This window comes from Eleutherodactylus coqui, unplaced genomic scaffold, assembly GCF_035609145.1.
Source record: "Eleutherodactylus coqui strain aEleCoq1 unplaced genomic scaffold, aEleCoq1.hap1 HAP1_SCAFFOLD_195, whole genome shotgun sequence".
Taxonomy (NCBI): domain Eukaryota; kingdom Metazoa; phylum Chordata; class Amphibia; order Anura; family Eleutherodactylidae; genus Eleutherodactylus; species Eleutherodactylus coqui.
Window position 1 is genome coordinate 46,136 of NW_027102227.1, and position 22,140 is coordinate 68,275.

Here is a 22,140-nt window from a genome sequence, read left to right on the forward strand (position 1 = left end):
TGCAGTGCGAACGCACCTCCGAAAAGGAAAGCAACCTACTCACGGCCTTAAAAGTCAACGGGACCTGGGATTCCCAGCCGGTCACCCATACTGGTACTTGCCAGGCCTCAAGCTGGCTGGCGGCCGCGATCTGACGAGAGCAGGCACATTCAGCTTAGAATGCCCGTTGACAGCTCCTCCTCCTTTCCTATGGGCTTTCTGCAGTGCGAACGCACCTCCGAAAAGGAAAGAAACCTACTCACGGCCTTAAAAGTCAACGGGACCTGGGATTCCCAGCCGGTCACCCATACTGGTACTTGCCAGGCCTCAAGCTGGCTGGCGGCCGCGATCTGACGAGAGCAGGCACATTCAGCTTAGAATGCCCGTTGACAGCTCCTCCTCCTTTCCTATGGGCTTTCTGCAGTGCGAACGCACCTCCGAAAAGGAAAGAAACCTACTCACGGCCTTAAAAGTCAACGGGACCTGGGATTCCCAGCCGGTCACCCATACTGGTACTTGCCAGGCCTCAAGCTGGCTGGCGGCCGCGATCTGACGAGAGCAGGCACATTCAGCTTAGAATGCCCGTTGACAGCTCCTCCTCCTTTCCTATGGGCTTTCTGCAGTGCGAACGCACCTCCGAAAAGGAAAGCAACCTACTCACGGCCTTAAAAGTCAACGGGACCTGGGATTCCCAGCCGGTCACCCATACTGGTACTTGCCAGGCCTCAAGCTGGCTGGCGGCCGCGATCTGACGAGAGCAGGCACATTCAGTTTAGAATGCCCGTTGACAGCTCCTCCTCCTTTCCTATGGGCTTTCTGCAGTGCGAACGCACCTCCGAAAAGGAAAGAAACCTACTCACGGCCTTAAAAGTCAACGGGACCTGGGATTCCCAGCCGGTCACCCATACTGGTACTTGCCAGGCCTCAAGCTGGCTGGCGGCCGCGGTCTGACGAGAGCAGGCACATTCAGCTTAGAATGCCCGTTGACAGCTCCTCCTCCTTTCCTATGGGCTTTCTGCAGTGCGAACGCACCTCCGAAACGGAAAGAAACCTACTCACGGCCTTAAAAGTCAACGGGACCTGGGATTCCCAGCCGGTCACCCATACTGGTACTTGCCAGGCCTCAAGCTGGCTGGCGGCCGCGATCTGACGAGAGCAGGCACATTCAGCTTAGAATGCCCGTTGACAGCTCCTCCTCCTTTCCTATGGGCTTTCTGCAGTGCGAACGCACCTCCGAAAAGGAAAGAAACCTACTCACGGCCTTAAAAGTCAACGGGACCTGGGATTCCCAGCCGGTCACCCATACTGGTACTTGCCAGGCCTCAAGGTGGCTGGCGGCCGCGATCTGACGAGAGCAGGCACATTCAGCTTAGAATGCCCGTTGACAGCTCCTCCTCCTTTCCTATGGGCTTTCTGCAGTGCGAACGCACCTCCGAAAAGGAAAGAAACCTACTCACGGCCTTAAAAGTCAACGGGACCTGGGATTCCCAGCCGGTCACCCATACTGGTACTTGCCAGGCCTCAAGCTGGCTGGCGGCCGCGATCTGACGAGAGCAGGCACATTCAGCTTAGAATGCCCGTTGACAGCTCCTCCTCCTTTCCTATGGGCTTTCTGCAGTGCGAACGCACCTCCGAAAAGGAAAGCAACCTACTCACGGCCTTAAAAGTCAACGGGACCTGGGATTCCCAGCCGGTCACCCATACTGGTACTTGCCAGGCCTCAAGCTGGCTGGCGGCCGCGATCTGACGAGAGCAGGCACATTCAGCTTAGAATGCCCGTTGACAGCTCCTCCTCCTTTCCTATGGGCTTTCTGCAGTGCGAACGCACCTCCGAAACGGAAAGAAACCTACTCACGGCCTTAAAAGTCAACGGGACCTGGGATTCCCAGCCGGTCACCCATACTGGTACTTGCCAGGCCTCAAGCTGGCTGGCGGCCGCGATCTGACGAGAGCAGGCACATTCAGCTTAGAATGCCCGTTGACAGCTCCTCCTCCTTTCCTATGGGCTTTCTGCAGTGCGAACGCACCTCCGAAAAGGAAAGAAACCTACTCACGGCCTTAAAAGTCAACGGGACCTGGGATTCCCAGCCGGTCACCCATACTGGTACTTGCCAGGCCTCAAGCTGGCTGGCGGCTGCGATCTGACGAGAGCAGGCACATTCAGCTTAGAATGCCCGTTGATAGCTCCTCCTCCTTTCCTATGGGCTTTCTGCAGTGCGAACGCACTTCCGAAAAGGAAAGAAACCTACTCACGGCCTTAAAAGTCAACGGGACCTGGGATTCCCAGCCGGTCACCCATACTGGTACTTGCCAGGCCTCAAGCTGGCTGGCGGCCGCGATCTGACAAGAGCAGGCACATTCAGCTTAGATTGCCCGTTGACAGCTCCTCCTCCTTTCCTATGGGCTTTCTGCAGTGCGAACGCACCTCCGAAAAGGAAAGAAACCTACTCACGGCCTTAAAAGTCAACGGGACCTGGGATTCCCAGCCGGTCACCCATACTGGTACTTGCCAGGCCTCAAGCTGGCTGGCGGCCGCGATCTGACGAGAGCAGGCACATTCAGCTTAGAATGCCCGTTGACAGCTCCTCCTCCTTTCCTATGGGCTTTCTGCAGTGCGAACGCACTTCCGAAAAGGAAAGAAACCTACTCACGGCCTTAAAAGTCAACGGGACCTGGGATTCCCAGCCGGTCACCCATACTGGTACTTGCCAGGCCTCAAGCTGGCTGGCGGCCGCGATCTGACGAGAGCAGGCACATTCAGCTTAGAATGCCCGTTGACAGCTCCTCCTCCTTTCCTATGGGCTTTCTGCAGTGCGAACGCACCTCCGAAAAGGAAAGCAACCTACTCACGGCCTTAAAAGTCAACGGGACCTGGGATTCCCAGCCGGTCACCCATACTGGTACTTGCCAGGCCTCAAGCTGGCTGGCGGCCGCGATCTGACGAGAGCAGGCACATTCAGCTTAGAATGCCCGTTGACAGCTCCTCCTCCTTTCCTATGGGCTTTCTGCAGTGCGAACGCACCTCCGAAAAGGAAAGAAACCTACTCACGGCCTTAAAAGTCAACGGGACCTGGGATTCCCAGCCGGTCACCCACACTGGTACTTGCCAGGCCTCAAGCTGGCTGGCGGCCGCGATCTGACGAGAGCAGGTACATTCAGCTTAGAATGCCCGTTGACAGCTCCTCCTCCTTTCCTATGGGCTTTCTGCAGTTCGAACGCACCTCCGAAAAGGAAAGCAACCTACTCACGGCCTTAAAAGTCAACGGGACCTGGGATTCCCAGCCGGTCACCCATACTGGTACTTGCCAGGCCTCAAGCTGGCTGGCGGCCGCGATCTGACGAGAGCAGGCACATTCAGCTTAGAATGCCCGTTGACAGCTCCTCCTCCTTTCCTATGGGCTTTCTGCAGTGCGAACGCACCTCCGAAAAGGAAAGAAACCTACTCACGGCCTTAAAAGTCAACGGGACCTGGGATTCCCAGCCGGTCACCCATACTGGTACTTGCCAGGCCTCAAGCTGGCTGGCGGCCGCGATCTGACGAGAGCAGGCACATTCAGCTTAGAATGCCCGTTGACAGCTCCTCCTCCTTTCCTATGGGCTTTCTGCAGTGCGAACGCACCTCCGAAACGGAAAGAAACCTACTCACGGCCTTAAAAGTCAACGGGACCTGGGATTCCCAGCCGGTCACCCATACTGGTACTTGCCAGGCCTCAAGCTGGCTGGCGGCCACGATCTGACGAGAGCAGGCACATTCAGCTTAGAATGCCCGTTGACAGCTCCTCCTCTTTTCCTATGGGCTTTCTGCAGTGCGAACGCACCTCCGAAAAGGAAAGAAACCTACTCACGGCCTTAAAAGTCAACGGGACCTGGGATTCCCAGCCGGTCACCCATACTGGTACTTGCCAGGCCTCAAGCTGGCTGGCGGCCGCGATCTGACGAGAGCAGGCACATTCAGCTTAGAATGCCCGTTGACAGCTCCTCCTCCTTTCCTATGGGCTTTCTGCAGTGCGAACGCACTTCCGAAAAGGAAAGAAACCTACTCACGGCCTTAAAAGTCAACGGGACCTGGGATTCCCAGCCGGTCACCCATACTGGTACTTGCCAGGCCTCAAGCTGGCTGGCTGCCGCGATCTGACGAGAGCAGGCACATTCAGCTTAGAATGCCCGTTGACAGCTCCTCCTCCTTTCCTATGGGCTTTCTGCAGTGCGAACGCACCTCCGAAAAGGAAAGCAACCTACTCACGGCCATAAAAGTCAACGGGACCTGGGATTCCCAGCCGGTCACCCATACTGGTACTTGCCAGGCCTCAAGCTGGCTGGCGGCCGCGATCTGACGAGAGCAGGCACATTCAGCTTAGAATGCCCGTTGACAGCTCCTCCTCCTTTCCTATGGGCTTTCTGCAGTGCGAACGCACCTCCGAAAAGGAAAGAAACCTACTCACGGCCTTAAAAGTCAACGGGACCTGGGATTCCCAGCCGGTCACCCATACTGGTACTTGCCAGGCCTCAAGCTGGCTGGCGGCCGCGATCTGACAAGAGCAGGCACATTCAGCTTAGAATGCCCGTTGACAGCTCCTCCTCCTTTCCTATGGGCTTTCTGCAGTGCGAACGCACCTCCGAAAAGGAAAGAAACCTACTCACGGCCTTAAAAGTCAACGGGACCTGGGATTCCCAGCCGGTCACCCATACTGGTACTTGCCAGGCCTCAAGCTGGCTGGCGGCCGCGATCTGACGAGAGCAGGCACATTCAGCTTAGAATGCCCGTTGACAGCTCCTCCTCCTTTCCTATGGGCTTTCTGCAGTGCGAACGCACCTCCGAAACGGAAAGAAACCTACTCACGGCCTTAAAAGTCAATGGGACCTGGGATTCCCAGCCGGTCACCCATACTGGTACTTGCCAGGCCTCAAGCTGGCTGGCGGCCGCGATCTGACGAGAGCAGGTACATTCAGCTTAGAATGCCCGTTGACAGCTCCTCCTCCTTTCCTATGGGCTTTCTGCAGTGCGAACGCACCTCCGAAAAGGAAAGCAACCTACTCACGGCCTTAAAAGTCAACGGGACCTGGGATTCCCAGCCGGTCACCCATACTCGTACCTGCCAGGCCTCAAGCTGGCTGGCGGCCGCGATCTGACGAGAGCAGGCACATTCAGCTTAGAATGCCCGTTGACAGCTCCTCCTCCTTTCCTATGGGCTTTCTGCAGTGCGAATGCACCTCCGAAAAGGAAAGAAACCTACTCACGGCCTTAAAAGTCAACGGGACCTGGGATTCCCAGCCGGTCACCCATACTGGTACTTGCCAGGCCTCAAGCTGGCTGGCGGCCGCGATCTGACGAGAGCAGGCACATTCAGCTTAGAATGCCCGTTGACAGCTCCTCCTCCTTTCCTATGGGCTTTCTGCAGTGCGAACGCACCTCCGAAAAGGAAAGCAACCTACTCACGGCCTTAAAAGTCAACGGGACCTGGGATTCCCAGCCGGTCACCCATACTGGTACTTGCCAGGCCTCAAGCTGGCTGGCGGCCGCGATCTGACGAGAGCAGGCACATTCAGCTTAGAATGCCCGTTGACAGCTCCTCCTCCTTTCCTATGGGCTTTCTGCAGTGCGAACGCACCTCCGAAAAGGAAAGAAACCTACTCACGGCCTTAAAAGTCAACGGGACCTGGGATTCCCAGCCGGTCACCCATACTGGTACTTGCCAGGCCTCAAGCTGGCTGGCGGCCGCGATCTGACGAGAGCAGGCACATTCAGCTTAGAATGCCCGTTGACAGCTCCTCCTCCTTTCCTATGGGCTTTCTGCAGTGCGAACGCACCTCCGAAAAGGAAAGCAACCTACTCACGGCCTTAAAAGTCAACGGGACCTGGGATTCCCAGCCGGTCACCCATACTGGTACTTGCCAGGCCTCAAGCTGGCTGGCGGCCGCGATCTGACGAGAGCAGGCACATTCAGCTTAGAATGCCCGTTGACAGCTCCTCCTCCTTTCCTATGGGCTTTCTGCAGTGCGAACGCACCTCCGAAACGGAAAGAAACCTACTCACGGCCTTAAAAGTCAACGGGACCTGGGATTCCCAGCCGGTCACCCATACTGGTACTTGCCAGGCCTCAAGCTGGCTGGCGGCCGCGATCTGACGAGAGCAGGCACATTCAGCTTAGAATGCCCGTTGACAGCTCCTCCTCCTTTCCTATGGGCTTTCTGCAGTGCGAACGCACCTCCGAAAAGGAAAGAAACCTACTCACGGCCTTAAAAGTCAACGGGACCTGGGATTCCCAGCCGGTCACCCATACTGGTACTTGCCAGGCCTCAAGCTGGCTGGCGGCCGCGATCTGACGAGAGCAGGCACATTCAGCTTAGAATGCCCGTTGACAGCTCCTCCTCCTTTCCTATGGGCTTTCTGCAGTGCGAACGCACCTCCGAAAAGGAAAGCAACCTACTCACGGCCTTAAAAGTCAACGGGACCTGGGATTCCCAGCCGGTCACCCATACTCGTACTTGCCAGGCCTCAAGCTGGCTGGCGGCCACGATCTGACGAGAGCAGGCACATTCAGCTTAGAATGCCCGTTGACAGCTCCTCCTCCTTTCCTATGGGCTTTCTGCAGTGCGAACGCACCTCCGAAAAGGAAAGAAACCTACTCACGGCCTTAAAAGTCAACGGGACCTGGGATTCCCAGCCGGTCACCCATACTGGTACTTGCCAGGCCTCAAGCTGGCTGGCGGCCGCGATCTGACGAGAGCAGGCACATTCAGCTTAGAATGCCCGTTGACAGCTCCTCCTCCTTTCCTATGGGCTTTCTGCAGTGCGAACGCACCTCCGAAAAGGAAAGCAACCTACTCACGGCCTTAAAAGTCAACGGGACCTGGGATTCCCAGCCGGTCACCCATACTGGTACTTGCCAGGCCTCAAGCTGGCTGGCGGCCGCGATCTGACGAGAGCAGGCACATTCAGCTTAGAATGCCCGTTGACAGCTCCTCCTCCTTTCCTATGGGCTTTCTGCAGTGCGAACGCACCTCCGAAAAGGAAAGAAACCTACTCACGGCCTTAAAAGTCAACGGGACCTGGGATTCCCAGCCGGTCACCCATACTGGTACTTGCCAGGCCTCAAGCTGGCTGGCGGCCGCGATCTGACGAGAGCAGGCACATTCAGCTTAGAATGCCCGTTGACAGCTCCTCCTCCTTTCCTATGGGCTTTCTGCAGTGCGAACGCACCTCCGAAAAGGAAAGAAACCTACTCACGGCCTTAAAAGTCAACGGGACCTGGGATTCCCAGCCGGTCACCCATACTGGTACTTGCCAGGCCTCAAGCTGGCTGGCGGCCGCGATCTGACGAGAGCAGGCACATTCAGCTTAGAATGCCCGTTGACAGCTCCTCCTCCTTTCCTATGGGCTTTCTGCAGTGCGAACGCACCTCCGAAAAGGAAAGCAACCTACTCACGGCCTTAAAAGTCAACGGGACCTGGGATTCCCAGCCGGTCACCCATACTGGTACTTGCCAGGCCTCAAGCTGGCTGGCGGCCGCGATCTGACGAGAGCAGGCACATTCAGTTTAGAATGCCCGTTGACAGCTCCTCCTCCTTTCCTATGGGCTTTCTGCAGTGCGAACGCACCTCCGAAAAGGAAAGAAACCTACTCACGGCCTTAAAAGTCAACGGGACCTGGGATTCCCAGCCGGTCACCCATACTGGTACTTGCCAGGCCTCAAGCTGGCTGGCGGCCGCGGTCTGACGAGAGCAGGCACATTCAGCTTAGAATGCCCGTTGACAGCTCCTCCTCCTTTCCTATGGGCTTTCTGCAGTGCGAACGCACCTCCGAAACGGAAAGAAACCTACTCACGGCCTTAAAAGTCAACGGGACCTGGGATTCCCAGCCGGTCACCCATACTGGTACTTGCCAGGCCTCAAGCTGGCTGGCGGCCGCGATCTGACGAGAGCAGGCACATTCAGCTTAGAATGCCCGTTGACAGCTCCTCCTCCTTTCCTATGGGCTTTCTGCAGTGCGAACGCACCTCCGAAAAGGAAAGAAACCTACTCACGGCCTTAAAAGTCAACGGGACCTGGGATTCCCAGCCGGTCACCCATACTGGTACTTGCCAGGCCTCAAGGTGGCTGGCGGCCGCGATCTGACGAGAGCAGGCACATTCAGCTTAGAATGCCCGTTGACAGCTCCTCCTCCTTTCCTATGGGCTTTCTGCAGTGCGAACGCACCTCCGAAAAGGAAAGAAACCTACTCACGGCCTTAAAAGTCAACGGGACCTGGGATTCCCAGCCGGTCACCCATACTGGTACTTGCCAGGCCTCAAGCTGGCTGGCGGCCGCGATCTGACGAGAGCAGGCACATTCAGCTTAGAATGCCCGTTGACAGCTCCTCCTCCTTTCCTATGGGCTTTCTGCAGTGCGAACGCACCTCCGAAAAGGAAAGCAACCTACTCACGGCCTTAAAAGTCAACGGGACCTGGGATTCCCAGCCGGTCACCCATACTGGTACTTGCCAGGCCTCAAGCTGGCTGGCGGCCGCGATCTGACGAGAGCAGGCACATTCAGCTTAGAATGCCCGTTGACAGCTCCTCCTCCTTTCCTATGGGCTTTCTGCAGTGCGAACGCACCTCCGAAACGGAAAGAAACCTACTCACGGCCTTAAAAGTCAACGGGACCTGGGATTCCCAGCCGGTCACCCATACTGGTACTTGCCAGGCCTCAAGCTGGCTGGCGGCCGCGATCTGACGAGAGCAGGCACATTCAGCTTAGAATGCCCGTTGACAGCTCCTCCTCCTTTCCTATGGGCTTTCTGCAGTGCGAACGCACCTCCGAAAAGGAAAGAAACCTACTCACGGCCTTAAAAGTCAACGGGACCTGGGATTCCCAGCCGGTCACCCATACTGGTACTTGCCAGGCCTCAAGCTGGCTGGCGGCCGCGATCTGACGAGAGCAGGCACATTCAGCTTAGAATGCCCGTTGACAGCTCCTCCTCCTTTCCTATGGGCTTTCTGCAGTGCGAACGCACTTCCGAAAAGGAAAGAAACCTACTCACGGCCTTAAAAGTCAACGGGACCTGGGATTCCCAGCCGGTCACCCATACTGGTACTTGCCAGGCCTCAAGCTGGCTGGCGGCCGCGATCTGACGAGAGCAGGCACATTCAGCTTAGAATGCCCGTTGACAGCTCCTCCTCCTTTCCTATGGGCTTTCTGCAGTGCGAACGCACCTCCGAAAAGGAAAGCAACCTACTCACGGCCTTAAAAGTCAACGGGACCTGGGATTCCCAGCCGGTCACCCATACTGGTACTTGCCAGGCCTCAAGCTGGCTGGCGGCCGCGATCTGACGAGAGCAGGCACATTCAGCTTAGAATGCCCGTTGACAGCTCCTCCTCCTTTCCTATGGGCTTTCTGCAGTGCGAACGCACCTCCGAAAAGGAAAGAAACCTACTCACGGCCTTAAAAGTCAACGGGACCTGGGATTCCCAGCCGGTCACCCACACTGGTACTTGCCAGGCCTCAAGCTGGCTGGCGGCCGCGATCTGACGAGAGCAGGTACATTCAGCTTAGAATGCCCGTTGACAGCTCCTCCTCCTTTCCTATGGGCTTTCTGCAGTTCGAACGCACCTCCGAAAAGGAAAGCAACCTACTCACGGCCTTAAAAGTCAACGGGACCTGGGATTCCCAGCCGGTCACCCATACTGGTACTTGCCAGGCCTCAAGCTGGCTGGCGGCCGCGATCTGACGAGAGCAGGCACATTCAGCTTAGAATGCCCGTTGACAGCTCCTCCTCCTTTCCTATGGGCTTTCTGCAGTGCGAACGCACCTCCGAAAAGGAAAGAAACCTACTCACGGCCTTAAAAGTCAACGGGACCTGGGATTCCCAGCCGGTCACCCATACTGGTACTTGCCAGGCCTCAAGCTGGCTGGCGGCCGCGATCTGACGAGAGCAGGCACATTCAGCTTAGAATGCCCGTTGACAGCTCCTCCTCCTTTCCTATGGGCTTTCTGCAGTGCGAACGCACCTCCGAAACGGAAAGAAACCTACTCACGGCCTTAAAAGTCAACGGGACCTGGGATTCCCAGCCGGTCACCCATACTGGTACTTGCCAGGCCTCAAGCTGGCTGGCGGCCACGATCTGACGAGAGCAGGCACATTCAGCTTAGAATGCCCGTTGACAGCTCCTCCTCTTTTCCTATGGGCTTTCTGCAGTGCGAACGCACCTCCGAAAAGGAAAGAAACCTACTCACGGCCTTAAAAGTCAACGGGACCTGGGATTCCCAGCCGGTCACCCATACTGGTACTTGCCAGGCCTCAAGCTGGCTGGCGGCCGCGATCTGACGAGAGCAGGCACATTCAGCTTAGAATGCCCGTTGACAGCTCCTCCTCCTTTCCTATGGGCTTTCTGCAGTGCGAACGCACTTCCGAAAAGGAAAGAAACCTACTCACGGCCTTAAAAGTCAACGGGACCTGGGATTCCCAGCCGGTCACCCATACTGGTACTTGCCAGGCCTCAAGCTGGCTGGCTGCCGCGATCTGACGAGAGCAGGCACATTCAGCTTAGAATGCCCGTTGACAGCTCCTCCTCCTTTCCTATGGGCTTTCTGCAGTGCGAACGCACCTCCGAAAAGGAAAGCAACCTACTCACGGCCATAAAAGTCAACGGGACCTGGGATTCCCAGCCGGTCACCCATACTGGTACTTGCCAGGCCTCAAGCTGGCTGGCGGCCGCGATCTGACGAGAGCAGGCACATTCAGCTTAGAATGCCCGTTGACAGCTCCTCCTCCTTTCCTATGGGCTTTCTGCAGTGCGAACGCACCTCCGAAAAGGAAAGAAACCTACTCACGGCCTTAAAAGTCAACGGGACCTGGGATTCCCAGCCGGTCACCCATACTGGTACTTGCCAGGCCTCAAGCTGGCTGGCGGCCGCGATCTGACAAGAGCAGGCACATTCAGCTTAGAATGCCCGTTGACAGCTCCTCCTCCTTTCCTATGGGCTTTCTGCAGTGCGAACGCACCTCCGAAAAGGAAAGAAACCTACTCACGGCCTTAAAAGTCAACGGGACCTGGGATTCCCAGCCGGTCACCCATACTGGTACTTGCCAGGCCTCAAGCTGGCTGGCGGCCGCGATCTGACGAGAGCAGGCACATTCAGCTTAGAATGCCCGTTGACAGCTCCTCCTCCTTTCCTATGGGCTTTCTGCAGTGCGAACGCACCTCCGAAACGGAAAGAAACCTACTCACGGCCTTAAAAGTCAATGGGACCTGGGATTCCCAGCCGGTCACCCATACTGGTACTTGCCAGGCCTCAAGCTGGCTGGCGGCCGCGATCTGACGAGAGCAGGTACATTCAGCTTAGAATGCCCGTTGACAGCTCCTCCTCCTTTCCTATGGGCTTTCTGCAGTGCGAACGCACCTCCGAAAAGGAAAGCAACCTACTCACGGCCTTAAAAGTCAACGGGACCTGGGATTCCCAGCCGGTCACCCATACTCGTACCTGCCAGGCCTCAAGCTGGCTGGCGGCCGCGATCTGACGAGAGCAGGCACATTCAGCTTAGAATGCCCGTTGACAGCTCCTCCTCCTTTCCTATGGGCTTTCTGCAGTGCGAACGCACCTCCGAAAAGGAAAGAAACCTACTCACGGCCTTAAAAGTCAACGGGACCTGGGATTCCCAGCCGGTCACCCATACTGGTACTTGCCAGGCCTCAAGCTGGCTGGCGGCCGCGATCTGACGAGAGCAGGCACATTCAGCTTAGAATGCCCGTTGACAGCTCCTCCTCCTTTCCTATGGGCTTTCTGCAGTGCGAACGCACCTCCGAAAAGGAAAGAAACCTACTCACGGCCTTAAAAGTCAACGGGACCTGGGATTCCCAGCCGGTCACCCATACTGGTACTTGCCAGGCCTCAAGCTGGCTGGCGGCCGCGATCTGACGAGAGCAGGCACATTCAGCTTAGAATGCCCGTTGACAGCTCCTCCTCCTTTCCTATGGGCTTTCTGCAGTGCGAACGCACCTCCGAAAAGGAAAGCAACCTACTCACGGCCTTAAAAGTCAACGGGACCTGGGATTCCCAGCCGGTCACCCATACTGGTACTTGCCAGGCCTCAAGCTGGCTGGCGGCCGCGATCTGACGAGAGCAGGCACATTCAGCTTAGAATGCCCGTTGACAGCTCCTCCTCCTTTCCTATGGGCTTTCTGCAGTGCGAACGCACCTCCGAAACGGAAAGAAACCTACTCACGGCCTTAAAAGTCAACGGGACCTGGGATTCCCAGCCGGTCACCCATACTGGTACTTGCCAGGCCTCAAGCTGGCTGGCGGCCGCGATCTGACGAGAGCAGGCACATTCAGCTTAGAATGCCCGTTGATAGCTCCTCCTCCTTTCCTATGGGCTTTCTGCAGTGCGAACGCACCTCCGAAAAGGAAAGCAACCTACTCACGGCCTTAAAAGTCAACGGGACCTGGGATTCCCAGCCGGTCACCCATACTGGTACTTGCCAGGCCTCAAGCTGGCTGGCGGCCGCGATCTGACGAGAGCAGGCACATTCAGCTTAGAATGCCCGTTGACAGCTCCTCCTCCTTTCCTATGGGCTTTCTGCAGTGCGAACGCACCTCCGAAAAGGAAAGAAACCTACTCACGGCCTTAAAAGTCAACGGGACCTGGGATTCCCAGCCGGTCACCCATACTGGTACTTGCCAGGCCTCAAGCTGGCTGGCGGCCGCGATCTGACGAGAGCAGGCACATTCAGCTTAGAATGCCCGTTGACAGCTCCTCCTCCTTTCCTATGGGCTTTCTGCAGTGCGAACGCACCTCCGAAAAGGAAAGCAACCTACTCACGGCCTTAAAAGTCAACGGGACCTGGGATTCCCAGCCGGTCACCCATACTGGTACTTGCCAGGCCTCAAGCTGGCTGGCGGCCGCGATCTGACGAGAGCAGGCACATTCAGCTTAGAATGCCCGTTGACAGCTCCTCCTCCTTTCCTATGGGCTTTCTGCAGTGCGAACGCACCTCCGAAAAGGAAAGAAACCTACTCACGGCCTTAAAAGTCAACGGGACCTGGGATTCCCAGCCGGTCACCCATACTGGTACTTGCCAGGCCTCAAGCTGGCTGGCGGCCGCGATCTGACGAGAGCAGGCACATTCAGCTTAGAATGCCCGTTGACAGCTCCTCCTCCTTTCCTATGGGCTTTCTGCAGTGCGAACGCACCTCCGAAAAGGAAAGCAACCTACTCACGGCCTTAAAAGTCAACGGGACCTGGGATTCCCAGCCGGTCACCCATACTGGTACTTGCCAGGCCTCAAGCTGGCTGGCGGCCGCGATCTGACGAGAGCAGGCACATTCAGCTTAGAATGCCCGTTGACAGCTCCTCCTCCTTTCCTATGGGCTTTCTGCAGTGCGAACGCACCTCCGAAAAGGAAAGAAACCTACTCACGGCCTTAAAAGTCAACGGGACCTGGGATTCCCAGCCGGTCACCCATACTGGTACTTGCCAGGCCTCAAGCTGGCTGGCGGCCGCGATCTGACAAGAGCAGGCACATTCAGCTTAGAATGCCCGTTGACAGCTCCTCCTCCTTTCCTATGGGCTTTCTGCAGTGCGAACGCACCTCCGAAAAGGAAAGAAACCTACTCACGGCCTTAAAAGTCAACGGGACCTGGGATTCCCAGCCGGTCACCCATACTGGTACTTGCCAGGCCTCAAGCTGGCTGGCGGCCGCGATCTGACGAGAGCAGGCACATTCAGCTTAGAATGCCCGTTGACAGCTCCTCCTCCTTTCCTATGGGCTTTCTGCAGTGCAAACGCACCTCCGAAAAGGAAAGAAACCTACTCACGGCCTTAAAAGTCAACGGGACCTGGGATTCCCAGCCGGTCACCCATACTGGTACTTGCCAGGCCTCAAGCTGGCTGGCGGCCGCGATCTGACGAGAGCAGGCACATTCAGCTTAGAATGCCCGTTGACAGCTCCTCCTCCTTTCCTATGGGCTTTCTGCAGTGCGAACGCACCTCCGAAACGGAAAGAAACCTACTCACGGCCTTAAAAGTCAACGGGACCTGGGATTCCCAGCCGGTCACCCATACTGGTACTTGCCAGGCCTCAAGCTGGCTGACGGCCACGATCTGACGAGAGCAGGCACATTCAGCTTAGAATGCCCGTTGACAGCTCCTCCTCCTTTCCTATGGGCTTTCTGCAGTGCGAACGCACCTCCGAAAAGGAAAGAAACCTACTCACGGCCTTAAAAGTCAACGGGACCTGGGATTCCCAGCCGGTAACCCATACTGGTACTTGCCAGGCCTCAAGCTGGCTGGCGGCCGCGATCTGACGAGAGCAGGCACATTCAGCTTAGAATGCCCGTTGACAGCTCCTCCTCCTTTCCTATGGGCTTTCTGCAGTGCGAACGCACTTCCGAAAAGGAAAGAAACCTACTCACGGCCTTAAAAGTCAACGGGACCTGGGATTCCCAGCCGGTCACCCATACTGGTACTTGCCAGGCCTCAAGCTGGCTGGCGGCCGCGATCTGACGAGAGCAGGCACATTCAGCTTAGAATGCCCGTTGACAGCTCCTCCTCCTTTCCTATGGGCTTTCTGCAGTGCGAACGCACCTCCGAAAAGGAAAGCAACCTACTCACGGCCATAAAAGTCAACGGGACCTGGGATTCCCAGCCGGTCACCCATACTGGTACTTGCCAGGCCTCAAGCTGGCTGGCGGCCGCGATCTGACGAGAGCAGGCACATTCAGCTTAGAATGCCCGTTGACAGCTCCTCCTCCTTTCCTATGGGCTTTCTGCAGTGCGAACGCACCTCCGAAAAGGAAAGAAACCTACTCACGGCCTTAAAAGTCAACGGGACCTGGGATTCCCAGCCGGTCACCCATACTGGTACTTGCCAGGCCTCAAGCTGGCTGGCGGCCGCGATCTGACAAGAGCAGGCACATTCAGCTTAGAATGCCCGTTGACAGCTCCTCCTCCTTTCCTATGGGCTTTCTGCAGTGCGAACGCACCTCCGAAAAGGAAAGAAACCTACTCACGGCCTTAAAAGTCAACGGGACCTGGGATTCCCAGCCGGTCACCCATACTGGTACTTGCCAGGCCTCAAGCTGGCTGGCGGCCGCGATCTGACGAGAGCAGGCACATTCAGCTTAGAATGCCCGTTGACAGCTCCTCCTCCTTTCCTATGGGCTTTCTGCAGTGCGAACGCACCTCCGAAACGGAAAGAAACCTACTCACGGCCTTAAAAGTCAATGGGACCTGGGATTCCCAACCGGTCACCCATACTGGTACTTGCCAGGCCTCAAGCTGGCTGGCGGCCGCGATCTGACGAGAGCAGGTACATTCAGCTTAGAATGCCCGTTGACAGCTCCTCCTCCTTTCCTATGGGCTTTCTGCAGTGCGAACGCACCTCCGAAAAGGAAAGCAACCTACTCACGGCCTTAAAAGTCAACGGGACCTGGGATTCCCAGCCGGTCACCCATACTCGTACCTGCCAGGCCTCAAGCTGGCTGGCGGCCGCGATCTGACGAGAGCAGGCACATTCAGCTTAGAATGCCCGTTGACAGCTCCTCCTCCTTTCCTATGGGCTTTCTGCAGTGCGAATGCACCTCCGAAAAGGAAAGAAACCTACTCACGGCCTTAAAAGTCAACGGGACCTGGGATTCCCAGCCGGTCACCCATACAGGTACTTGCCAGGCCTCAAGCTGGCTGGCGGCCGCGATCTGACGAGAGCAGGCACATTCAGCTTAGAATGCCTGTTGACAGCTCCTCCTCCTTTCCTATGGGCTTTCTGCAGTGCGAACGCACCTCCGAAAAGGAAAGCAACCTACTCACGGCCTTAAAAGTCAACGGGACCTGGGATTCCCAGCCGGTCACCCATACTGGTACTTGCCAGGCCTCAAGCTGGCTGGCGGCCGCGATCTGACGAGAGCAGGCACATTCAGCTTAGAATGCCCGTTGACAGCTCCTCCTCCTTTCCTATGGGCTTTCTGCAGTGCGAACGCACCTCCGAAAAGGAAAGAAACCTACTCACGGCCTTAAAAGTCAACGGGACCTGGGATTCCCAGCCGGTCACCCATACTGGTACTTGCCAGGCCTCAAGCTGGCTGGCGGACGCGATCTGACGAGAGCAGGCACATTCAGCTTAGAATGCCCGTTGACAGCTCCTCCTCCTTTCCTATGGGCTTTCTGCAGTGCGAACGCACCTCCGAAAAGGAAAGCAACCTACTCACGGCCTTAAAAGTCAACGGGACCTGGGATTCCCAGCCGGTCACCCATACTGGTACTTGCCAGGCCTCAAGCTGGCTGGCGGCCGCGATCTGACAAGAGCAGGCACATTCAGCTTAGAATGCCCGTTGACAGCTCCTCCTCCTTTCCTATGGGCTTTCTGCAGTGCGAACGCACCTCCGAAACGGAAAGAAACCTACTCACGGCCTTAAAAGTCAACGGGACCTGGGATTCCCAGCCGGTCACCCATACTGGTACTTGCCAGGCCTCAAGCTGGCTGGCGGCCGCGATCTGACGAGAGCAGGCACATTCAGCTTAGAATGCCCGTTGACAGCTCCTCCTCCTTTCCTATGGGCTTTCTGCAGTGCGAACGCACCTCCGAAAAGGAAAGAAACCTACTCACGGCCTTAAAAGTCAACGGGACCTGGGATTCCCAGCCGGTCACCCATACTGGTACTTGCCAGCCCTCAAGCTGGCTGGCGGCCGCGATCTGACGAGAGCAGGCACATTCAGCTTAGAATGCCCGTTGATAGCTCCTCCTCCTTTCCTATGGGCTTTCTGCAGTGCGAACGCACTTCCGAAAAGGAAAGAAACCTACTCACGGCCTTAAAAGTCAACGGGACCTGGGATTCCCAGCCGGTCACCCATACTGGTACTTGCCAGGCCTCAAGCTGGCTGGCGGCCGCGATCTGACAAGAGCAGGCACATTCAGCTTAGATTGCCCGTTGACAGCTCCTCCTCCTTTCCTATGGGCTTTCTGCAGTGCGAACGCACCTCCGAAAAGGAAAGAAACCTACTCACGGCCTTAAAAGTCAACTGGACCTGGGATTCCCAGCCGGTCACCCATACTGGTACTTGCCAGGCCTCAAGCTGGCTGGCGGCCGCGATCTGACGAGAGCAGGCACATTCAGCTTAGAATGCCCGTTGACAGCTCCTCCTCCTTTCCTATGGGCTTTCTGCAGTGCGAACGCACTTCCGAAAAGGAAAGCAACCTACTCACGGCCTTAAAAGTCAACGGGACCTGGGATTCCCAGCCGGTCACCCATACTGGTACTTGCCAGGCCTCAAGCTGGCTGGCGGCCGCGATCTGACGAGAGCAGGCACATTCAGCTTAGAATGCCCGTTGACAGCTCCTCCTCCTTTCCTATGGGCTTTCTGCAGTGCGAACGCACCTCCGAAAAGGAAAGCAACCTACTCACGGCCTTAAAAGTCAACTGGACCTTGGATTCCCAGCCGGTCACCCATACTGGTACTTGCCAGGCCTCAAGCTGGCTGGCGGCCGCGATCTGACGAGAGCAGGCACATTCAGTTTAGAATGCCCGTTGACAGCTCCTCCTCCTTTCCTATGGGCTTTCTGCAGTGCGAACGCACCTCCGAAAAGGAAAGAAACCTACTCACGGCCTTAAAAGTCAACGGGACCTGGGATTCCCAGCCGGTCACCCACACTGGTACTTGCCAGGCCTCAAGCTGGCTGGCGGCCGCGATCTGACGAGAGCAGGTACATTCAGCTTAGAATGCCCGTTGACAGCTCCTCCTCCTTTCCTATGGGCTTTCTGCAGTGCGAACGCACCTCCGAAAAGGAAAGCAACCTACTCACGGCCTTAAAAGTCAACGGGACCTGGGATTCCCAGCCGGTCACCCATACTGGTACTTGCCAGGCCTCAAGCTGGCTGGCGGCCGCGATCTGACGAGAGCAGGCACATTCAGCTTAGAATGCCCGTTGACAGCGCCTCCTCCTTTCCTATGGGCTTTCTGCAGTGCGAACGCACCTCCGAAAAGGAAAGAAACCTACTCACGGCCTTAAAAGTCAACGGGACCTGGGATTCCCAGCCGGTCACCCATACTGGTACTTGCCAGGCCTCAAGCTGGCTGGCGGCCGCGATCTGACGAGAGCAGGCACATTCAGCTTAGAATGCCCGTTGACAGCTCCTCCTCCTTTCCTATGGGCTTTCTGCAGTGCGAACGCACCTCCGAAACGTAAAGAAACCTACTCACGGCCTTAAAAGTCAACGGGACCTGGGATTCCCAGCCGGTCACCCATACTGGTACTTGCCAGGCCTCAAGCTGGCTGGCGGCCACGATCTGACGAGAGCAGGCACATTCAGCTTAGAATGCCCGTTGACAGCTCCTCCTCCTTTCCTATGGGCTTTCTGCAGTGCGAACGCACCTCCGAAAAGGAAAGAAACCTACTCACGGCCTTAAAAGTCAACGGGACCTGGGATTCCCAGCCGGTCACCCATACTGGTACTTGCCAGGCCTCAAGTTGGCTGGCGGCCGCGATCTGACGAGAGCAGGCACATTCAGCTTAGAATGCCCGTTGACAGCTCCTCCTCCTTTCCTATGGGCTTTCTGCAGTGCGAACGCACTTCCGAAAAGGAAAGAAACCTACTCACGGCCTTAAAAGTCAACGGGACCTGGGATTCCCAGCCGGTCACCCATACTGGTACTTGCCAGGCCTCAAGCTGGCTGGCGGCCGCGATCTGACGAGAGCAGGCACATTCAGCTTAGAATGCCCGTTGACAGCTCCTCCTCCTTTCCTATGGGCTTTCTGCAGTGCGAACGCACCTCCGAAAAGGAAAGCAACCTACTCACGGCCATAAAAGTCAACGGGACCTGGGATTCCCAGCCGGTCACCCATACTGGTACTTGCCAGGCCTCAAGCTGGCTGGCGGCCGCGATCTGACGAGAGCAGGCACATTCAGCTTAGAATGCCCGTTGACAGCTCCTCCTCCTTTCCTATGGGCTTTCTGCAGTGCGAATGCACCTCCGAAAAGGAAAGAAACCTACTCACGGCCTTAAAAGTCAACGGGACCTGGGATTCCCAGCCGGTCACCCATACTGGTACTTGCCAGGCCTCAAGCTGGCTGGCGGCCGCAAGCTGACGAGAGCAGGCACATTCAGCTTAGAATGCCCGTTGACAGCTCCTCCTCCTTTCCTATGGGCTTTCTGCAGTGCGAACGCACCTCCGAAACGGAAAGAAACCTACTCACGGCCTTAAAAGTCAATGGGACCTGGGATTCCCAGCCGGTCACCCATACTGGTACTTGCCAGGCCTCAAGCTGGCTGGCGGCCGCGATCTGACGAGAGCAGGCACATTCAGCTTAGAATGCCCGTTGACAGCTCCTCCTCCTTTCCTATGGGCTTTCTGCAGTGCGAACGCACTTCCGAAAAGGAAAGAAACCTACTCACGGCCTTAAAAGTCAACGGGACCTGGGATTCCCAGCCGGTCACCCATACTGGTACTTGCCAGGCCTCAAGCTGGCTGGCGGCCGCGATCTGACGAGAGCAGGCACATTCAGCTTAGAATGCCCGTTGACAGCTCCTCCTCCTTTCCTATGGGCTTTCTGCAGTGCGAACGCACCTCCGAAAAGGAAAGCAACCTACTCACGGCCATAAAAGTCAACGGGACCTGGGATTCCCAGCCGGTCACCCATACTGGTACTTGCCAGGCCTCAAGCTGGCTGGCGGCCGCGATCTGACGAGAGCAGGCACATTCAGCTTAGAATGCCCGTTGACAGCTCCTCCTCCTTTCCTATGGGCTTTCTGCAGTGCGAACGCACCTCCGAAAAGGAAAGAAACCTACTCACGGCCTTAAAAGTCAACGGGACCTGGGATTCCCAGCCGGTCACCCATACTGGTACTTGCCAGGCCTCAAGCTGGCTGGCGGCCGCGATCTGACAAGAGCAGGCACATTCAGCTTAGAATGCCCGTTGACAGCTCCTCCTCCTTTCCTATGGGCTTTCTGCAGTGCGAACGCACTTCCGAAAAGGAAAGAAACCTACTCACGGCCTTAAAAGTCAACGGGACCTGGGATTCCCAGCCGGTCACCCATACTGGTACTTGCCAGGCCTCAAGCTGGCTGGCGGCCGCGATCTGACAAGAGCAGGCACATTCAGCTTAGATTGCCCGTTGACAGCTCCTCCTCCTTTCCTATGGGCTTTCTGCAGTGCGAACGCACCTCCGAAAAGGAAAGAAACCTACTCACGGCCTTAAAAGTCAACTGGACCTGGGATTCCCAGCCGGTCACCCATACTGGTACTTGCCAGGCCTCAAGCTGGCTGGCGGCCGCGATCTGACGAGAGCAGGCACATTCAGCTTAGAATGCCCGTTGACAGCTCCTCCTCCTTTCCTATGGGCTTTCTGCAGTGCGAACGCACTTCCGAAAAGGAAAGCAACCTACTCACGGCCTTAAAAGTCAACGGGACCTGGGATTCCCAGCCGGTCACCCATACTGGTACTTGCCAGGCCTCAAGCTGGCTGGCGGCCGCGATCTGACGAGAGCAGGCACATTCAGCTTAGAATGCCCGTTGACAGCTCCTCCTCCTTTCCTATGGGCTTTCTGCAGTGCGAACGCACCTCCGAAAAGGAAAGCAACCTACTCACGGCCTTAAAAGTCAACTGGACCTTGGATTCCCAGCCGGTCACCCATACTGGTACTTGCCAGGCCTCAAGCTGGCTGGCGGCTGCGATCTGACGAGAGCAGGCACATTCAGCTTAGAATGCCCGTTGACAGCTCCTCCTCCTTTCCTATGGGCTTTCTGCAGTGCGAACGCACCTCCGAAAAGGAAAGAAACCTACTCACGGCCTTAAAAGTCAACGGGACCTGGGATTCCCAGCCGGTCACCCATACTGGTACTTGCCAGCCCTCAAGCTGGCTGGCGGCCGCGATCTGACGAGAGCAGGCACATTCAGCTTAGAATGCCCGTTGATAGCTCCTCCTCCTTTCCTATGGGCTTTCTGCAGTGCGAACGCACTTCCGAAAAGGAAAGAAACCTACTCACGGCCTTAAAAGTCAACGGGACCTGGGATTCCCAGCCGGTCACCCATACTGGTACTTGCCAGGCCTCAAGCTGGCTGGCGGCCGCGATCTGACAAGAGCAGGCACATTCAGCTTAGATTGCCCGTTGACAGCTCCTCCTCCTTTCCTATGGGCTTTCTGCAGTGCGAACGCACCTCCGAAAAGGAAAGAAACCTACTCACGGCCTTAAAAGTCAACTGGACCTGGGATTCCCAGCCGGTCACCCATACTGGTACTTGCCAGGCCTCAAGCTGGCTGGCGGCCGCGATCTGACGAGAGCAGGCACATTCAGCTTAGAATGCCCGTTGACAGCTCCTCCTCCTTTCCTATGGGCTTTCTGCAGTGCGAACGCACTTCCGAAAAGGAAAGCAACCTACTCACGGCCTTAAAAGTCAACGGGACCTGGGATTCCCAGCCGGTCACCCATACTGGTACTTGCCAGGCCTCAAGCTGGCTGGCGGCCGCGATCTGACGAGAGCAGGCACATTCAGCTTAGAATGCCCGTTGACAGCTCCTCCTCCTTTCCTATGGGCTTTCTGCAGTGCGAACGCACCTCCGAAAAGGAAAGCAACCTACTCACGGCCTTAAAAGTCAACTGGACCTTGGATTCCCAGCCGGTCACCCATACTGGTACTTGCCAGGCCTCAAGCTGGCTGGCGGCCGCGATCTGACGAGAGCAGGCACATTCAGTTTAGAATGCCCGTTGACAGCTCCTCCTCCTTTCCTATGGGCTTTCTGCAGTGCGAACGCACCTCCGAAAAGGAAAGAAACCTACTCACGGCCTTAAAAGTCAACGGGACCTGGGATTCCCAGCCGGTCACCCACACTGGTACTTGCCAGGCCTCAAGCTGGCTGGCGGCCGCGATCTGACGAGAGCAGGTACATTCAGCTTAGAATGCCCGTTGACAGCTCCTCCTCCTTTCCTATGGGCTTTCTGCAGTGCGAACGCACCTCCGAAAAGGAAAGCAACCTACTCACGGCCTTAAAAGTCAACGGGACCTGGGATTCCCAGCCGGTCACCCATACTGGTACTTGCCAGGCCTCAAGCTGGCTGGCGGCCGCGATCTGACGAGAGCAGGCACATTCAGCTTAGAATGCCCGTTGACAGCGCCTCCTCCTTTCCTATGGGCTTTCTGCAGTGCGAACGCACCTCCGAAAAGGAAAGAAACCTACTCACGGCCTTAA

General features: G+C 56.7%; 105 pseudogenes; all 105 read right to left on the reverse strand.

The window, feature by feature from the left end:
* Nucleotides 1-52: 52 nt before the first annotated feature.
* LOC136600580 (5S ribosomal RNA) lies at nt 53-171 on the reverse strand (annotated as a pseudogene).
* Nucleotides 172-251: 80 nt separating this feature from the next.
* LOC136600581 (5S ribosomal RNA) lies at nt 252-370 on the reverse strand (annotated as a pseudogene).
* An 80-nt stretch (nt 371-450) lies between these two features.
* Nucleotides 451-569, reverse strand: LOC136600583 (5S ribosomal RNA; annotated as a pseudogene).
* Nucleotides 570-649: 80 nt separating this feature from the next.
* On the reverse strand, nt 650-768 carry LOC136600156 (5S ribosomal RNA; annotated as a pseudogene).
* Nucleotides 769-848: 80 nt separating this feature from the next.
* LOC136599950 (5S ribosomal RNA) lies at nt 849-967 on the reverse strand (annotated as a pseudogene).
* An 80-nt stretch (nt 968-1,047) lies between these two features.
* LOC136600584 (5S ribosomal RNA) lies at nt 1,048-1,166 on the reverse strand (annotated as a pseudogene).
* An 80-nt stretch (nt 1,167-1,246) lies between these two features.
* LOC136600237 (5S ribosomal RNA) lies at nt 1,247-1,365 on the reverse strand (annotated as a pseudogene).
* An 80-nt stretch (nt 1,366-1,445) lies between these two features.
* Nucleotides 1,446-1,564, reverse strand: LOC136600585 (5S ribosomal RNA; annotated as a pseudogene).
* Nucleotides 1,565-1,644: 80 nt separating this feature from the next.
* On the reverse strand, nt 1,645-1,763 carry LOC136600586 (5S ribosomal RNA; annotated as a pseudogene).
* An 80-nt stretch (nt 1,764-1,843) lies between these two features.
* LOC136600587 (5S ribosomal RNA) lies at nt 1,844-1,962 on the reverse strand (annotated as a pseudogene).
* Nucleotides 1,963-2,042: 80 nt separating this feature from the next.
* LOC136599935 (5S ribosomal RNA) lies at nt 2,043-2,161 on the reverse strand (annotated as a pseudogene).
* Nucleotides 2,162-2,241: 80 nt separating this feature from the next.
* On the reverse strand, nt 2,242-2,360 carry LOC136600468 (5S ribosomal RNA; annotated as a pseudogene).
* Nucleotides 2,361-2,440: 80 nt separating this feature from the next.
* LOC136600588 (5S ribosomal RNA) lies at nt 2,441-2,559 on the reverse strand (annotated as a pseudogene).
* An 80-nt stretch (nt 2,560-2,639) lies between these two features.
* LOC136600589 (5S ribosomal RNA) lies at nt 2,640-2,758 on the reverse strand (annotated as a pseudogene).
* Nucleotides 2,759-2,838: 80 nt separating this feature from the next.
* On the reverse strand, nt 2,839-2,957 carry LOC136600591 (5S ribosomal RNA; annotated as a pseudogene).
* Nucleotides 2,958-3,037: 80 nt separating this feature from the next.
* LOC136600773 (5S ribosomal RNA) lies at nt 3,038-3,156 on the reverse strand (annotated as a pseudogene).
* An 80-nt stretch (nt 3,157-3,236) lies between these two features.
* LOC136600592 (5S ribosomal RNA) lies at nt 3,237-3,355 on the reverse strand (annotated as a pseudogene).
* An 80-nt stretch (nt 3,356-3,435) lies between these two features.
* Nucleotides 3,436-3,554, reverse strand: LOC136600594 (5S ribosomal RNA; annotated as a pseudogene).
* Nucleotides 3,555-3,634: 80 nt separating this feature from the next.
* Nucleotides 3,635-3,753, reverse strand: LOC136600168 (5S ribosomal RNA; annotated as a pseudogene).
* Nucleotides 3,754-3,833: 80 nt separating this feature from the next.
* On the reverse strand, nt 3,834-3,952 carry LOC136600595 (5S ribosomal RNA; annotated as a pseudogene).
* An 80-nt stretch (nt 3,953-4,032) lies between these two features.
* On the reverse strand, nt 4,033-4,151 carry LOC136600902 (5S ribosomal RNA; annotated as a pseudogene).
* Nucleotides 4,152-4,231: 80 nt separating this feature from the next.
* Nucleotides 4,232-4,350, reverse strand: LOC136600596 (5S ribosomal RNA; annotated as a pseudogene).
* An 80-nt stretch (nt 4,351-4,430) lies between these two features.
* On the reverse strand, nt 4,431-4,549 carry LOC136600274 (5S ribosomal RNA; annotated as a pseudogene).
* Nucleotides 4,550-4,629: 80 nt separating this feature from the next.
* LOC136600597 (5S ribosomal RNA) lies at nt 4,630-4,748 on the reverse strand (annotated as a pseudogene).
* An 80-nt stretch (nt 4,749-4,828) lies between these two features.
* LOC136600011 (5S ribosomal RNA) lies at nt 4,829-4,947 on the reverse strand (annotated as a pseudogene).
* An 80-nt stretch (nt 4,948-5,027) lies between these two features.
* Nucleotides 5,028-5,146, reverse strand: LOC136600440 (5S ribosomal RNA; annotated as a pseudogene).
* An 80-nt stretch (nt 5,147-5,226) lies between these two features.
* Nucleotides 5,227-5,345, reverse strand: LOC136600598 (5S ribosomal RNA; annotated as a pseudogene).
* Nucleotides 5,346-5,425: 80 nt separating this feature from the next.
* LOC136600599 (5S ribosomal RNA) lies at nt 5,426-5,544 on the reverse strand (annotated as a pseudogene).
* An 80-nt stretch (nt 5,545-5,624) lies between these two features.
* On the reverse strand, nt 5,625-5,743 carry LOC136600600 (5S ribosomal RNA; annotated as a pseudogene).
* Nucleotides 5,744-5,823: 80 nt separating this feature from the next.
* LOC136600601 (5S ribosomal RNA) lies at nt 5,824-5,942 on the reverse strand (annotated as a pseudogene).
* Nucleotides 5,943-6,022: 80 nt separating this feature from the next.
* LOC136600603 (5S ribosomal RNA) lies at nt 6,023-6,141 on the reverse strand (annotated as a pseudogene).
* Nucleotides 6,142-6,221: 80 nt separating this feature from the next.
* LOC136600605 (5S ribosomal RNA) lies at nt 6,222-6,340 on the reverse strand (annotated as a pseudogene).
* Nucleotides 6,341-6,420: 80 nt separating this feature from the next.
* On the reverse strand, nt 6,421-6,539 carry LOC136600462 (5S ribosomal RNA; annotated as a pseudogene).
* Nucleotides 6,540-6,619: 80 nt separating this feature from the next.
* Nucleotides 6,620-6,738, reverse strand: LOC136600606 (5S ribosomal RNA; annotated as a pseudogene).
* Nucleotides 6,739-6,818: 80 nt separating this feature from the next.
* On the reverse strand, nt 6,819-6,937 carry LOC136600607 (5S ribosomal RNA; annotated as a pseudogene).
* Nucleotides 6,938-7,017: 80 nt separating this feature from the next.
* Nucleotides 7,018-7,136, reverse strand: LOC136600608 (5S ribosomal RNA; annotated as a pseudogene).
* An 80-nt stretch (nt 7,137-7,216) lies between these two features.
* Nucleotides 7,217-7,335, reverse strand: LOC136600609 (5S ribosomal RNA; annotated as a pseudogene).
* Nucleotides 7,336-7,415: 80 nt separating this feature from the next.
* Nucleotides 7,416-7,534, reverse strand: LOC136600157 (5S ribosomal RNA; annotated as a pseudogene).
* An 80-nt stretch (nt 7,535-7,614) lies between these two features.
* LOC136599951 (5S ribosomal RNA) lies at nt 7,615-7,733 on the reverse strand (annotated as a pseudogene).
* An 80-nt stretch (nt 7,734-7,813) lies between these two features.
* LOC136600610 (5S ribosomal RNA) lies at nt 7,814-7,932 on the reverse strand (annotated as a pseudogene).
* Nucleotides 7,933-8,012: 80 nt separating this feature from the next.
* Nucleotides 8,013-8,131, reverse strand: LOC136600238 (5S ribosomal RNA; annotated as a pseudogene).
* An 80-nt stretch (nt 8,132-8,211) lies between these two features.
* On the reverse strand, nt 8,212-8,330 carry LOC136600611 (5S ribosomal RNA; annotated as a pseudogene).
* An 80-nt stretch (nt 8,331-8,410) lies between these two features.
* LOC136600612 (5S ribosomal RNA) lies at nt 8,411-8,529 on the reverse strand (annotated as a pseudogene).
* Nucleotides 8,530-8,609: 80 nt separating this feature from the next.
* On the reverse strand, nt 8,610-8,728 carry LOC136600613 (5S ribosomal RNA; annotated as a pseudogene).
* Nucleotides 8,729-8,808: 80 nt separating this feature from the next.
* LOC136600616 (5S ribosomal RNA) lies at nt 8,809-8,927 on the reverse strand (annotated as a pseudogene).
* Nucleotides 8,928-9,007: 80 nt separating this feature from the next.
* Nucleotides 9,008-9,126, reverse strand: LOC136600617 (5S ribosomal RNA; annotated as a pseudogene).
* An 80-nt stretch (nt 9,127-9,206) lies between these two features.
* LOC136600618 (5S ribosomal RNA) lies at nt 9,207-9,325 on the reverse strand (annotated as a pseudogene).
* An 80-nt stretch (nt 9,326-9,405) lies between these two features.
* On the reverse strand, nt 9,406-9,524 carry LOC136600786 (5S ribosomal RNA; annotated as a pseudogene).
* An 80-nt stretch (nt 9,525-9,604) lies between these two features.
* LOC136600619 (5S ribosomal RNA) lies at nt 9,605-9,723 on the reverse strand (annotated as a pseudogene).
* An 80-nt stretch (nt 9,724-9,803) lies between these two features.
* Nucleotides 9,804-9,922, reverse strand: LOC136600620 (5S ribosomal RNA; annotated as a pseudogene).
* An 80-nt stretch (nt 9,923-10,002) lies between these two features.
* Nucleotides 10,003-10,121, reverse strand: LOC136600169 (5S ribosomal RNA; annotated as a pseudogene).
* Nucleotides 10,122-10,201: 80 nt separating this feature from the next.
* LOC136600621 (5S ribosomal RNA) lies at nt 10,202-10,320 on the reverse strand (annotated as a pseudogene).
* An 80-nt stretch (nt 10,321-10,400) lies between these two features.
* On the reverse strand, nt 10,401-10,519 carry LOC136599817 (5S ribosomal RNA; annotated as a pseudogene).
* An 80-nt stretch (nt 10,520-10,599) lies between these two features.
* Nucleotides 10,600-10,718, reverse strand: LOC136600622 (5S ribosomal RNA; annotated as a pseudogene).
* Nucleotides 10,719-10,798: 80 nt separating this feature from the next.
* On the reverse strand, nt 10,799-10,917 carry LOC136600275 (5S ribosomal RNA; annotated as a pseudogene).
* An 80-nt stretch (nt 10,918-10,997) lies between these two features.
* LOC136600623 (5S ribosomal RNA) lies at nt 10,998-11,116 on the reverse strand (annotated as a pseudogene).
* An 80-nt stretch (nt 11,117-11,196) lies between these two features.
* LOC136600012 (5S ribosomal RNA) lies at nt 11,197-11,315 on the reverse strand (annotated as a pseudogene).
* Nucleotides 11,316-11,395: 80 nt separating this feature from the next.
* Nucleotides 11,396-11,514, reverse strand: LOC136600441 (5S ribosomal RNA; annotated as a pseudogene).
* An 80-nt stretch (nt 11,515-11,594) lies between these two features.
* LOC136600624 (5S ribosomal RNA) lies at nt 11,595-11,713 on the reverse strand (annotated as a pseudogene).
* An 80-nt stretch (nt 11,714-11,793) lies between these two features.
* LOC136600625 (5S ribosomal RNA) lies at nt 11,794-11,912 on the reverse strand (annotated as a pseudogene).
* An 80-nt stretch (nt 11,913-11,992) lies between these two features.
* LOC136600628 (5S ribosomal RNA) lies at nt 11,993-12,111 on the reverse strand (annotated as a pseudogene).
* Nucleotides 12,112-12,191: 80 nt separating this feature from the next.
* LOC136600075 (5S ribosomal RNA) lies at nt 12,192-12,310 on the reverse strand (annotated as a pseudogene).
* An 80-nt stretch (nt 12,311-12,390) lies between these two features.
* Nucleotides 12,391-12,509, reverse strand: LOC136600629 (5S ribosomal RNA; annotated as a pseudogene).
* An 80-nt stretch (nt 12,510-12,589) lies between these two features.
* On the reverse strand, nt 12,590-12,708 carry LOC136600630 (5S ribosomal RNA; annotated as a pseudogene).
* An 80-nt stretch (nt 12,709-12,788) lies between these two features.
* Nucleotides 12,789-12,907, reverse strand: LOC136600631 (5S ribosomal RNA; annotated as a pseudogene).
* Nucleotides 12,908-12,987: 80 nt separating this feature from the next.
* On the reverse strand, nt 12,988-13,106 carry LOC136600632 (5S ribosomal RNA; annotated as a pseudogene).
* Nucleotides 13,107-13,186: 80 nt separating this feature from the next.
* On the reverse strand, nt 13,187-13,305 carry LOC136600633 (5S ribosomal RNA; annotated as a pseudogene).
* An 80-nt stretch (nt 13,306-13,385) lies between these two features.
* On the reverse strand, nt 13,386-13,504 carry LOC136600277 (5S ribosomal RNA; annotated as a pseudogene).
* Nucleotides 13,505-13,584: 80 nt separating this feature from the next.
* Nucleotides 13,585-13,703, reverse strand: LOC136600634 (5S ribosomal RNA; annotated as a pseudogene).
* Nucleotides 13,704-13,783: 80 nt separating this feature from the next.
* On the reverse strand, nt 13,784-13,902 carry LOC136600635 (5S ribosomal RNA; annotated as a pseudogene).
* An 80-nt stretch (nt 13,903-13,982) lies between these two features.
* On the reverse strand, nt 13,983-14,101 carry LOC136600051 (5S ribosomal RNA; annotated as a pseudogene).
* An 80-nt stretch (nt 14,102-14,181) lies between these two features.
* On the reverse strand, nt 14,182-14,300 carry LOC136600035 (5S ribosomal RNA; annotated as a pseudogene).
* An 80-nt stretch (nt 14,301-14,380) lies between these two features.
* On the reverse strand, nt 14,381-14,499 carry LOC136600636 (5S ribosomal RNA; annotated as a pseudogene).
* Nucleotides 14,500-14,579: 80 nt separating this feature from the next.
* LOC136600638 (5S ribosomal RNA) lies at nt 14,580-14,698 on the reverse strand (annotated as a pseudogene).
* Nucleotides 14,699-14,778: 80 nt separating this feature from the next.
* On the reverse strand, nt 14,779-14,897 carry LOC136600278 (5S ribosomal RNA; annotated as a pseudogene).
* Nucleotides 14,898-14,977: 80 nt separating this feature from the next.
* Nucleotides 14,978-15,096, reverse strand: LOC136600640 (5S ribosomal RNA; annotated as a pseudogene).
* An 80-nt stretch (nt 15,097-15,176) lies between these two features.
* Nucleotides 15,177-15,295, reverse strand: LOC136600095 (5S ribosomal RNA; annotated as a pseudogene).
* Nucleotides 15,296-15,375: 80 nt separating this feature from the next.
* LOC136600442 (5S ribosomal RNA) lies at nt 15,376-15,494 on the reverse strand (annotated as a pseudogene).
* An 80-nt stretch (nt 15,495-15,574) lies between these two features.
* Nucleotides 15,575-15,693, reverse strand: LOC136600401 (5S ribosomal RNA; annotated as a pseudogene).
* An 80-nt stretch (nt 15,694-15,773) lies between these two features.
* LOC136600641 (5S ribosomal RNA) lies at nt 15,774-15,892 on the reverse strand (annotated as a pseudogene).
* An 80-nt stretch (nt 15,893-15,972) lies between these two features.
* LOC136600367 (5S ribosomal RNA) lies at nt 15,973-16,091 on the reverse strand (annotated as a pseudogene).
* Nucleotides 16,092-16,171: 80 nt separating this feature from the next.
* LOC136600279 (5S ribosomal RNA) lies at nt 16,172-16,290 on the reverse strand (annotated as a pseudogene).
* Nucleotides 16,291-16,370: 80 nt separating this feature from the next.
* LOC136600642 (5S ribosomal RNA) lies at nt 16,371-16,489 on the reverse strand (annotated as a pseudogene).
* Nucleotides 16,490-16,768: 279 nt separating this feature from the next.
* Nucleotides 16,769-16,887, reverse strand: LOC136600469 (5S ribosomal RNA; annotated as a pseudogene).
* An 80-nt stretch (nt 16,888-16,967) lies between these two features.
* On the reverse strand, nt 16,968-17,086 carry LOC136600369 (5S ribosomal RNA; annotated as a pseudogene).
* An 80-nt stretch (nt 17,087-17,166) lies between these two features.
* Nucleotides 17,167-17,285, reverse strand: LOC136600643 (5S ribosomal RNA; annotated as a pseudogene).
* A 279-nt stretch (nt 17,286-17,564) lies between these two features.
* LOC136600798 (5S ribosomal RNA) lies at nt 17,565-17,683 on the reverse strand (annotated as a pseudogene).
* An 80-nt stretch (nt 17,684-17,763) lies between these two features.
* Nucleotides 17,764-17,882, reverse strand: LOC136600644 (5S ribosomal RNA; annotated as a pseudogene).
* An 80-nt stretch (nt 17,883-17,962) lies between these two features.
* On the reverse strand, nt 17,963-18,081 carry LOC136600645 (5S ribosomal RNA; annotated as a pseudogene).
* An 80-nt stretch (nt 18,082-18,161) lies between these two features.
* On the reverse strand, nt 18,162-18,280 carry LOC136600170 (5S ribosomal RNA; annotated as a pseudogene).
* Nucleotides 18,281-18,360: 80 nt separating this feature from the next.
* Nucleotides 18,361-18,479, reverse strand: LOC136600232 (5S ribosomal RNA; annotated as a pseudogene).
* An 80-nt stretch (nt 18,480-18,559) lies between these two features.
* LOC136600646 (5S ribosomal RNA) lies at nt 18,560-18,678 on the reverse strand (annotated as a pseudogene).
* Nucleotides 18,679-18,758: 80 nt separating this feature from the next.
* LOC136600647 (5S ribosomal RNA) lies at nt 18,759-18,877 on the reverse strand (annotated as a pseudogene).
* Nucleotides 18,878-19,156: 279 nt separating this feature from the next.
* On the reverse strand, nt 19,157-19,275 carry LOC136600242 (5S ribosomal RNA; annotated as a pseudogene).
* Nucleotides 19,276-19,355: 80 nt separating this feature from the next.
* On the reverse strand, nt 19,356-19,474 carry LOC136600649 (5S ribosomal RNA; annotated as a pseudogene).
* An 80-nt stretch (nt 19,475-19,554) lies between these two features.
* Nucleotides 19,555-19,673, reverse strand: LOC136600650 (5S ribosomal RNA; annotated as a pseudogene).
* Nucleotides 19,674-19,753: 80 nt separating this feature from the next.
* LOC136600280 (5S ribosomal RNA) lies at nt 19,754-19,872 on the reverse strand (annotated as a pseudogene).
* An 80-nt stretch (nt 19,873-19,952) lies between these two features.
* On the reverse strand, nt 19,953-20,071 carry LOC136600470 (5S ribosomal RNA; annotated as a pseudogene).
* An 80-nt stretch (nt 20,072-20,151) lies between these two features.
* On the reverse strand, nt 20,152-20,270 carry LOC136600370 (5S ribosomal RNA; annotated as a pseudogene).
* An 80-nt stretch (nt 20,271-20,350) lies between these two features.
* LOC136600652 (5S ribosomal RNA) lies at nt 20,351-20,469 on the reverse strand (annotated as a pseudogene).
* A 478-nt stretch (nt 20,470-20,947) lies between these two features.
* On the reverse strand, nt 20,948-21,066 carry LOC136600471 (5S ribosomal RNA; annotated as a pseudogene).
* An 80-nt stretch (nt 21,067-21,146) lies between these two features.
* LOC136600371 (5S ribosomal RNA) lies at nt 21,147-21,265 on the reverse strand (annotated as a pseudogene).
* An 80-nt stretch (nt 21,266-21,345) lies between these two features.
* Nucleotides 21,346-21,464, reverse strand: LOC136600653 (5S ribosomal RNA; annotated as a pseudogene).
* A 279-nt stretch (nt 21,465-21,743) lies between these two features.
* LOC136600810 (5S ribosomal RNA) lies at nt 21,744-21,862 on the reverse strand (annotated as a pseudogene).
* Nucleotides 21,863-21,942: 80 nt separating this feature from the next.
* LOC136600654 (5S ribosomal RNA) lies at nt 21,943-22,061 on the reverse strand (annotated as a pseudogene).
* Nucleotides 22,062-22,140: the final 79 nt, after the last annotated feature.